Source organism: Toxorhynchites rutilus, chromosome 3, assembly GCF_029784135.1.
Source record: "Toxorhynchites rutilus septentrionalis strain SRP chromosome 3, ASM2978413v1, whole genome shotgun sequence".
Taxonomy (NCBI): Eukaryota; Metazoa; Arthropoda; class Insecta; order Diptera; family Culicidae; genus Toxorhynchites; species Toxorhynchites rutilus.
In genome coordinates, this window is record NC_073746.1 from 314,941,876 (window position 1) to 314,953,103 (window position 11,228).

General features: G+C 36.5%; 1 long non-coding RNA gene across 1 annotated transcript; it reads right to left on the bottom strand.

Moving 5' to 3' along the window:
* Window positions 1-5,293: 5,293 nt before the first annotated feature.
* Window positions 5,294-6,120, bottom strand: LOC129780094 (uncharacterized). Its single transcript, XR_008743829.1, has 2 exons — window positions 5,582-6,120; window positions 5,294-5,500 (listed from the first exon to the last, which is right to left on the bottom strand). It is a non-coding gene; the product is annotated as an uncharacterized LOC129780094 (long non-coding RNA).
* Between the last annotated feature and the right edge of the window lie 5,108 nt (window positions 6,121-11,228).

Here is an 11,228-nt window from a genome sequence, read left to right on the forward strand (position 1 = left end):
GATGATTTCAAAAATATTTATGCTGGTTGATTAGCTAAAACAAATTTACCAAAGGACAGCTTTTCAATTTTTTTTTGTTTGAAGAAAAATGTGTTGGGGGACAAATTAGCTGAATTTTGTATTTATTGTTCAATGTTTTGATTTAAGGTTGTTAGAAATCAATTTTCTTTGTTAATGATGTAATTTTATTGTTTCGTGTGAACTTGAGCTTTTCTCTCTTTATAACGACATCCAAATTCTCTATAGCGACAGTCCTTTATAGCGACAATTCTTTATAAGGCATCGTGCACAAACTACGTAACGCTAAAAATCCGGATTTTGGACCCCCTCCCCCCCTACGTAACACAATTTCCTATCTCTAATACACAGAAAGAAACGCAACCTCCAACCCCCCTCCCCCGCCCCACCGCTTATCGCGTTACGTAATTTGTGCACGACGCCTAACGACGGTCCCTTGCGATGTCGCTATAGAGAGCTTTCACTGTAAGAAAAAGTATAGTATAAAGATTATAATGATATGGTTATGATTTTATTATTTTTCTACATATCCTACAGTTACACTTAGGTGCCTATTCTATCGAATTCTTTTTAAAAATCCTAATCGATTTTAACGAGGAAAGTGTCACCCATGTCACGGGCGACGAAAGTGTTAAAGGATTGTATGCATTCATTCGATTCGAAGTATACGGGAAGTGGAGATGGCTCTGTTAGGGACCCGCCGCATGTGTCGTCAATTTCGACCAATCAGAAATGGATATTTTCGTTAGGATAGGGGTAGAGATTTTTCAATTGGTCGATAGTTAGTTTCATGACATATATTATTTTCTTCAATATAAACAATTGTTATGGAGTGCCGAAATCGATTGACGCAAAAATTTAATCAATTCATCATTAAATGATTGAGCAATAAGCGTTTGAAATTGGACAATTTTCACGATGTGCTCGATTTTCGATTTTCAATTTGTACCCAAATATGTTCCCGAAAGACGTAATCCTACGTCAAAACAAAAGGATGGACAGACAACGTTGGAAGAAGGGGGAGCTTGAAAGAGCAACGCAGACCATGAAGGACGGATTTTCTTTGTTCAAAGCATCGAAAGTGTTTGAAATTGGCCGAACAACGCTGAAGAAATTCATACAAAATTCGTCGGCCGCATCCGAAGAATCACATAGAATCGTCTTTTGTCTCTGCAGGAACAGGAGATCATCAATCATATTCTCGACCTGCGAAACTTTTTGAGTTAAACGGTTTTGTTGCGATAAAACATGATAATATCACAGATAATGCACTAAAAGCTGAAAAATAATTAGGCAAGTAGCAGTTAGTGGTTATCACACTCCTTCCTTCATTAATCTAGGGCATTGATGAGACTCAAATAAAATCGTGGGGCATATGATGAAACTATAACGAAATTAACGAATATCCAAAGTGCCGTTAAATTTTAAGAAGAAAAAACACATTTTTAAATAAAAAAAATTGTTCAAAAAAAATATCCTTTTTAATAGTGTATCAAGTTTTCTACAAAGAATTCTGGAACAGTTTTTTTTCTGATAATGATTGTATATCATAATATTGAGTTTTCTGTAAGTGTATTGAAATATTTGTAATATTGGTCGAATAGGAGTAAGAATTACGCGTTTTAATTGTTTGTTACGTGTGTTAATTATTTTTATTGAGATTAAAAACCACTTAGAACTGTCTATCTGAGAGGGGGTTCACTTACTTCACTACAAATTGAAATTATTATGACCGGCGACACATTCACACTGGAGTAGTGTGTTGGTCTTTTATATATTCGAGCTAATTCCGCGTGTTGTTGCATCAAAAAAGTATCCATACCAGTGTTGAAAAAAATCATCTTCGCTAGGCTCATTCTTAGATTTTCGGGCTAGGTTGCATCAAAAACCTACATATTTCAAACGAAAATCAAAATGACAGATCCAGACAACCAGTGAATATAAGCAAATGAACTTTTGTTCTTCAATATGTTTTAAAGTTTATTTTTCCACCCAGTGTCATTTTCATCTTGATTATTCAAGATGCCATCATTGAATTTCATTTTAGCCAAATGAATATCAGCTCTTGTTTACTTTTAACCTGAATCAGCGGTTGCAGTGTGCGGTTGGTTTGTCATTTAGTTCGGATTATACTGCTGCTTAAATCCCTCCCAATCAACGCAGGCAACAAGAAGATTATGATATGTAATCCATTTGACCATTGAGTCCAGAAGCGATTGTTATTCAATTGCAATACGGCGTTTAGAGATCGTTCGCGATGCCTTTTTTACCGTCTCGAAAAACAAAATCCTGCGCGATTTCTTACAAAGTTCGTTTCATCGAATTCTGGCGTTTTTGTTCCCTAAATGGTCCAACCTGACTAATTTTTTTATTTTTGAATTTTTACTCAAAATCAATGCCAGAACGAATATCGTTTCGAATGTGATGAATATCATTGTGAATATATTATTGCTTTTGATATTCAAAGTATAAATAACAGCGAAGTTATGAACCCCACTCAATGCCGCATTCATTTATTATAGCAAATTTGTTCATACATCAGCGATATGAACAAAATGAACTCGTTTGTTATTCACTGAGAGGAAAATTTAGTATATATGACCAATTTTTTGGTAAATATTACCAATTCTCTAGTCATTTTCTACCCTACTAATCATTGGTACATATTACGAAAGAAAAATGGTAGGCACAAACGTCGAACAAACTACGATTTGTTGGTCCAACATTGGTGCAATATCAGTGAAAATTTTGCTTCTCATTTGTGAGAGATAATCATCAGGGATGATAAAAAAGACGGGTGGGTAATGTCGGGGACATAACCGGAGTGACGTAGGACTATACAAAGGGGACAGCTTTTGTTAAATATATATTTTAAATATATTGTTTTATTTTATTCTCCTACGTGAATACCTACCTATCTACCTGAAAATGGATTAGTTTACTTTTTACTCTTCATGAATATGTTGATGGTTCTGAAAAGAACCTTTGGTGTTGTGTTTTTTTTATCACTCGATTTTCCCATCTTGTTCGGTTAAACCTTCCTGTTTAGCTATTGCGTTTGCCACTCGCCACAGCTTTCACAGTTGGAATATTTCTTCCCATCCAGCTTGTGACATGTTGTTCAGTAAATTACATTTAATGCGACGTGCCGGAGAAACACTTTGCCACTCACTGAAACTAATTGTTGCCTTGATGAGCGCCGAACCGAAGCTGCTCTGTTCTTGATGCGGGTTTTCTGATTGTCGTGAGCAGCTTTGCAAGCCAACTCGAGCACTCCGACGGCCGAAACTCTATAATCGCTGTTAGGTATACTGGTGCTCCGGCACCAATCCGTTCGGCCTAGTTACCCTTGCGGAGCAATCAGTGAATGCGACCAACAGGGAACTGGAGACTTGCACGGTTCGAGTGAGACTTTGCCTTTCCCTTAACTTGTCCTCCTTTGTTACGTCCACGATGCCGATGCCGTACAACCACACGGGTTTACGGTTTGAAAGAAAATGAGATATTTATTTGGGGTCCGCGTGTTTTATACTCTAGCGGTATACACTCACAGGATAGAGACAAATCGGCAGACTCAGCCAGAGGGGCGAGTCCAACGAGACGAACGAATGAGCGTTAAAAGGGAGCGATGGCAAAAAAATACATTCATTACGATTTGTTCGCTCGTTGGATTCACATGCAGGCTAAAAAGGGTCCTTTTCAGGATCACAAAATTATCTTCAATCTAAAGAGTTTATTGTTTTGTTATCACTCGATATCCCCATCTTGTTCGGCTAAACCTTTCTGTTTAGCGATTGCATTTGCCACTCGCCACAGCTTTCACAGTTGGAAAATTTCTTCCCATCCAGCTTGTGACATATTTTACAGTAAATTACATTCAATGGCACGTCGCATTACCACCACTCAGTATCGGATTGGAGGTAATTTTAACCTGTAATTGAACATTTGCGATGACAGTGGTACAGTGTCCACTTTTAATGTGGGGTCAAAATTTGGACCCCGAACTCTATATTTACAAAAATGTCCAACTAAATATGTCGCATTACTGGTCCGTCCAATTAGCTAAATGTCGAGATAAGTGTAAATTACTGTACTTTCAATCTAGAACCATATTAAGAATTGGTGAAAATCAATAAGCTCAGAACAACTGCCAAATTCACATACTCATCATATCCTGGCAAACAAATTATGAAAAAATCAATTTGTGTTTTATTATTATTTTGGATATTGTTTTAGAAAGCATTGAACTGTATTTCCTAAATTTTTTTTTGGAAGGTTTAATGGCCCTGAAAAGCGCCTTGTTTTATGGAATGGTTCCAATTTAGAAAACTTAGTACTCGTGGTTTTGAAAAAAAAACCATTTCGAACGCCCTCGATGCCGCCTTGTTCTGGATTTGCCACCAAAGCAGTGTGTATAAAGAACAAACTTTTTTCTTCTGTTACCTGATGCCGTTTTGCGATTGCGTTTGCCACTCGCCACTCGCTGCAACTGCCTGTTGTCTTGATGTCCACAGAACGGAATGTGTTCTGTTCTGAATGCGGGTTTTCTTATCGTCGCGAGCAGCTTTACCAGCTAACTCGATCACTTCGGCGGCCGAAACTATATAACGCCGGCTAGGTGGACTGGTGCACTGGTACTAACGCGCTCGGCCTAGTTACTCTTGCGGGGAACTCCAGATCAACACGGTTCGAGCGGGATTTTGCCTTTCCCTTCACTTTTCCTCCTTTACCATGTCCGGACTTGGCTGCATGGGTTGGTTTGTTGATGTGTTGTGATGCGAACCGATGTGGTGTACGGTTTGATTGAGAATGATCGTTACGGCAGCGGAGCGAGGATTTTTAAGCTGACTGGCTGGCTCGAGAATTACGCATGTGTGAGACTGCGACCAATGTTTCGTTCATTTTTTTCTTTTTCCTTTCCAATCGTGGTTCATTCTATTTCGCTGCTGCTCTGGTTGCCCGTTTTGGTCGGTTCGATTTGAGAAGCACAAAATGGACCAATCAAAAATGGGCACATAGTGCATTTTGACAATGCTTGATATTTCACAATTATTCAATTATTTATCTCAAGAAAAATGAAATGTTATTCGTTATGATATATTTCCTATATTTCCTATCAATTGATGCAAAAACCTTTGCGATCTATTGAGAAATGCTCGAGTTATAAGCGTTCCAAATCTTGCATTTTTTCCTACTTGTTCAGTGCCTAGATTTCCATTTCACCCCCTATATCTTCCGGTTAGACGTAGTCCTACGTCAAAATGTTTTTTAATAATTATTTTTAATTTAAAAAATTCTATTTGATTACATTTAACTCCACATATTTAGAATACATTATAATAATAATATATAACTTATTCTATGAGCAGCGTACACGAGGAAAGTTCCCGTTCCTCTTCCTGCTGCATCGCTCTAGTTTGCATTATTTAGGGAGTGTCGGTAGCACCAGCACGTTTCATCCGCATTTTGTTCTCTCGTGTCTCTAAGAAGAAAAGAAATACATATGTTAATAATATTAAATATGTATATATGTAATGAAACGTAACATCAACAAAATGCTTACCTCCGAATCGCTTCATCTCCAAAATAGAAATGGCGATTGCAAAGTGCGCACATCACAGATGTTAGGTATGACAAAAAAAACAAAGTTACTAATGGTATGAAGCAAGACGGGTCTATGGTACTAGGTGAGGCCGTTTCGTCACTAAGTTGGTTAGGGGAGCGGTATATGAAAACAGTACGGAAGAAAGCAGAAGGGGAATTATTTCCTTGAAGCGTGAGAGAGACAGACTGATCACGAGCGAGCTTGGGCACAAGCGTATTGTGTTTTGTTTACAAACAAAACACAGTAGACTTCCAAGATGGCTGAAGAGTGCTTTTAGCAAGTTGGCCCACCTTAGAATATACGTCTAGTCGCCTTGGTATGAAGTAAAATCTACGAATCTCAGGTAGGAACGTTCATTGCGTCTGACATCGCTTTTACGCAATTTTGGTAATATTTACAAAACATTTGTATATTTTACCAATGTTTTGGCTACTAAAGATTTGGTAGCTGCTTTTACTAAACTATTTCTCCAGTGTTGTCATCAATATAATGAGGGCAGTCTGTTCAAAGCTAAAAAAAGTAATTTACACTGAAATAAAATCATATTCGATACTCGTGAATATTTGTTTTGATCTAAACATAGACGGTACCGTACAAAGAACACCGAATTCACTTCGGTGTTCTGCTGGAAATTCATTATTCATCCATCATAATTTACCACTGGTTGATTTTAAGTACTGTTATAAAGTTGATACTGTTATGAGTTGATAATAACTATTTTTTGTATATTATAACACATTAGTAATACATTGACAACATGATAACATTTTTGACATGTCAGTAATCACACTTCATTTATGTGTGAATGATGTTTATATGCTTATTCTGTTATGATTTATCTTAAGTTAATAATTTATTTTTTATAACCGGTATCCGGCCACATAGTGAATCACTATCCGGTATCCGGCCGGATAGCAAATACACTGGGGCGCTTTTTACGCGGGTTTTTACGTGCCGCGTAAGAAAAAACTGCGTAAATTCCAAAATCCGCGTAAGAATAAACCGGTAATTTTCAAAAGCCGAGTAAAAATCTAACAAACAGAGAATGATTAGTTTAAAGTGCAACTCATATTCTAACAATTGATTAACTGGTTTTTTGCATGCTACAATTATGATATCTGTATTTCCTTTTATTTCTCAGCTACTAATCAGTGATACAATACAAACTTATTTCGTGAAAAATCACATCAATTAGCATATTGAATTTTTACGCGGTTTATACGTGCCGCGTAAATTTAGAAATCCGCGTTAAAAAAACCGCGTAAATTCCGAAATCTACATGGAACTAAACTGCTTAAATTCCTAAAACCGCTTAAAAATCGACTTCAGTGTTTTGGCCGGATAGGCCGGATATCGGATAGTTACCGGATATCCGTTTCATCCCGAATAATTAGTATATTTCTATACAATTAAAAAACAATCAACACTTTTTTTAAATGTTTGATTTTTGCCTAAATTTTTTTTTTGAATGTATTCATGATGTACTGTATTCTGTTATTTTTTTTTTATTTTTATTTGATACCGACCATTTTGTGCCGACGATCTTTCTGAAGTTACGTTGTTCATAATGTAATTTGTTCTCTAAGTCAAGTCCATTCCTTGAATACACATATCCCAATTAACATTTTTTTAAACTAATATAAAATAAGCCATTTTACAGCGGCGGCCAAATTGGATTTTTCAAGATAATGGGATTCGCAGTATCATAATGACAGCAGAGATGAAGGTGTGTTCCAAATGTCAGATCAATTAGTCAAAAGTCAATTAGTTAGTCAAATGTTGGACAACCCTACGGACATACAAACAGGTCAAGTTGAATGAAACCGTTTAAAAAAGTAGCTTGCGATTTTGTGACTGCGCTCATCATGAATTTAAATTTTCCATAAATAGCTGCGTTCTACTGGTCAAGCCCCTTCATTTGATACCCATTTTGATGGGGTTACGGAATAAATATATATGGTGCCATCTTGTGGTGGTGGATTTTGGATTTGGATTTTTCGTAAATAGCTGTGTTCTACAAGTCAATCCCTTTCATTCGATACCCATATTGATGGGGTTTTGAGCAAATATGTAATCCGCCATTTTGTAGCGCAGTTTTATAATGACTGCAGAGATAAAGGTTTGTTCCAAATTTCATATCAATCGGTCAACAGAAGGTTGTTAAAATTCTATTAATTAAAGTGTAACATGTTGGCTACCGATAAACAGGTTACAAACATACAAACATACAAACATAAAAATATACAAACATACAAACATGTTACAGGGAAGTTAAATGGAACCGTTTAAAAAACTACAAGTGGGTTATATCTGTGATATAACCGCAAGGTAGACGTAGGACTATTGCTGGCTCAGTAATCGTTTAATTGAAATTGCATCTGAATGAATTCTCAATGAATGAATGAATGTATGAATTAATTAATTAATATTTTGGAAGATTGCTGAGTTTTTCTCGTTAGTGTGTGGGTGGATGAGTATGGAATTGTTATTAACTTGAAATACAACTCTTTCGAACTTGTTGATGGTCCTGATAAGAACCGGTGGCTTTGTAGAAGCAACTGAAGATATCTGATACATGATTCATTCTGTTTTAGTAAGAATAATACACGAGATTGTTCATAACCATTCCATACGAAAGCGAAATAGAAACTGATGCTTATGCATTGCATCACGGAACACCTAGTCGAATATGCAGATTTGTGCGGATGTTCCTCCGCTCGAGCTCATTCACAGGCAAAAAATTTTTCAAAACCACTCTATGCGAAAGCAAAATAGAAACTGAGAGAGGTTGGTGTCGACATGATGCATCATGCCTCAACCGCAGTCTAATCGCGCCTGAAGTGATATTCCAAGTGATTGCTATATTTATAGTGATCTAGATAGTATGTTTCGAAAAAACTTTCCAGCTATTGAAACAATTTTTTGGATCAATAAGTAACAGTCATATAAATTTTGGACATTTTATCTTTCGAATGAAGTGATTTTCATACCACTTCGTTCAGCCGCCAAAGAGTAACTCGTATACTCACAGACTGTGCGTGTCGTATTTTTAGGCGATGTTGGCATTTATTTAAAGAAAAATATATAAATGAATGAACAAGTCACAGGAGGGTTGTGTCCGAGACACGACCGCATAGTTGACGTAGGATTCCGTTAGGCTGTCTGTTACAAGCTGATTTTGGTTATGATTGAAAAATAACATTGTTAAACCCTTCGATAGTGATTTGGTGACCCTGTAAAGGGCCGTTTTGTCTGGTTGTTAGGTATTGTTTGTTCACTCCACTAATGTCCATAACCGAGTGATAATGATAGAAAGAAGGTGATTAGTAATTTGATGGTGCGTATCACGATAGAAGATGCTTAAGTGAAATGAGATGAAAGCCGCCCTCTGTGGCCCTGGACGAGGGGCTCCTGTGTTATGTATGGATGAAAAAAACCTCATCAATATAATATAAGATATTTATCATTATCGAACACGATTATCAAGTTTTCTCACCAGAAAAAAAATTTATAGAGAAAATATGGAAAGGAAAAGGTAATTTCATTCATAATACTTACTTTCTGAGTGTTTACTCAACCCATTTCCATTTTCGCTTTAAACCCAACCGAATACGATGCTACATGCCTCAATGCGAAATTAAATTGGACATTGATATGAAATTTCACGAAACAACCAAATTTAAATTATTCTAATTGGAACGAAAATAAAAAAAAACACTCATCCATCGCTCCCTACTTATTCGCCAGCACGTATGCAATCAGTAATGTCCACGCTAGTTATAATTACCACTATCCATTTGTGCGCGTCGTTAGTTAAACTATCGACCACGAGGGTATCTACATGCTGATTTCTCCCAGACACCTTGGATTTGAAATCTCTGTTAGGGAATACATGTCGGTAGAAACAAAAGCTCCCCCTACTTTCATGTAATTGCAATGCCGATTTCCCCCAGGCAGCTTGGTTTTGATGTCTCTGTTAGGGAATACACTTCGATGGGAATAAAAGTTCCCTCTACTTTGATGTGCCGATTTCTCCGTATCTTCAATTTCGACCAATCAGAACGAGGTATTTCCGTTTGGAGATTCTTTGATTGTTTGCTAGTTAGTTTCATATGATATTAATATTGTGAATTGTGATGAATTGTTATGGAGTGCTCAGATCGATTGATGCAAATGTCTCGTAAATCCATCAGGAAATAACTGTCGTCAATTTCGACCAATCAGAAGTGGATATTTCCGTTAGGATAGGGGTTGTGATTTTCCAATTTTTCGATGGTTAGTTTTATGACATATAATTTCATTCAATGTAAAAAATTTTTATGGAGTGCCGAAATAGATTGACAAAAAAATCTCAACAATCCATCATGAAATGACTGAGCAATGAGCGTTTGAAATTGGACAATTTTTACGATCTGCTTGATTTTCGATTTTCAATTTGTACCCCAATATGTTCCCGAAAGACGTAATCCTACGTCAAAAAAGAAATATTTATTTTATTTAATTTCGTTCAGTTTTAATAGTCATTTGATTCAGCCACCCCATTGATTCTCGGTAGGTCAGACCGCACTCCGAGCGTCACGCTCTCGTTTCCGAAAATTTTGTATCATGCTGAGGGTTCGGATTCGATTCCCGTTCTGGTCGAGAAATTTCATCAAACAAATTTCTTCCGACTTGCACTGTAGTCACTCGTATTCTAAAGCTTGTCACCAGATATGCCAGGTTTGAAGACATGTCTTCATTTTGAATACATTTGGCTTACTGTGAAATATTCGATGAAGACATTTTGAATACATTATGAAATATGTGTCTTCACATTTCAGTATGATCGTGTACGTGGGTTTTTGAGAGGTATTATTTCCATGAAATTGGCCGAAAATATCGTCAAAAGTAGGGTTTTTGTCTCAGTGTCATTCGCTCGCTTTTTAAACAGTGTCGCTTTTTTCTTAGTAACCACCGGAGACTTGTCTCGGGATTATTCACTTGCTTTTTTTCAAAATTTTCCAAGCAGGAAATCCACAAGCATATAGAGTGAACTCAACAACAAAGCAATTTTTACTTCAAATACTGGCAATCTTCAAGCGGTCTGAATACTCTAGAGAAGTCGAACGATTGTGGCATTGTATTTTTATTATTCTGTGCCTATACTATACAATAAATCAACCTAGATCTTTCCAAAGACCACTTCACAAATAAAAGATTTTCCGGTTACATACATTATCAAGCCAATTTTATCATTTCTAGACACATAAAATTTAGTTTGCAGTTGCCCAATATATTATTTGTGAAATGCGCTATATAAGAATTTCAATTAGAATAAACATTAAATAAGCTAGTTTCTTCCGATATGATTGTGAAGACTTTTGAAGAATATTTCTCGTACCATGTGAAACATTTGAAAAAATTACCTGGCATCTCTGCTTGGCACTCAAGAATACATTCAAGGAGTGTTTTTCAGCTTATAAATCGCAACTAAGTACAGTAGAACCCCTATTATCCGCGGAAAAGTCGACCAAGCTTACCGCGAATAACGAAAATCGCGATAACGTAATGAAGGACTAAAAATGAGGTACAAACACGAAAAAAAGATGTTTCAGCATTAAAACTA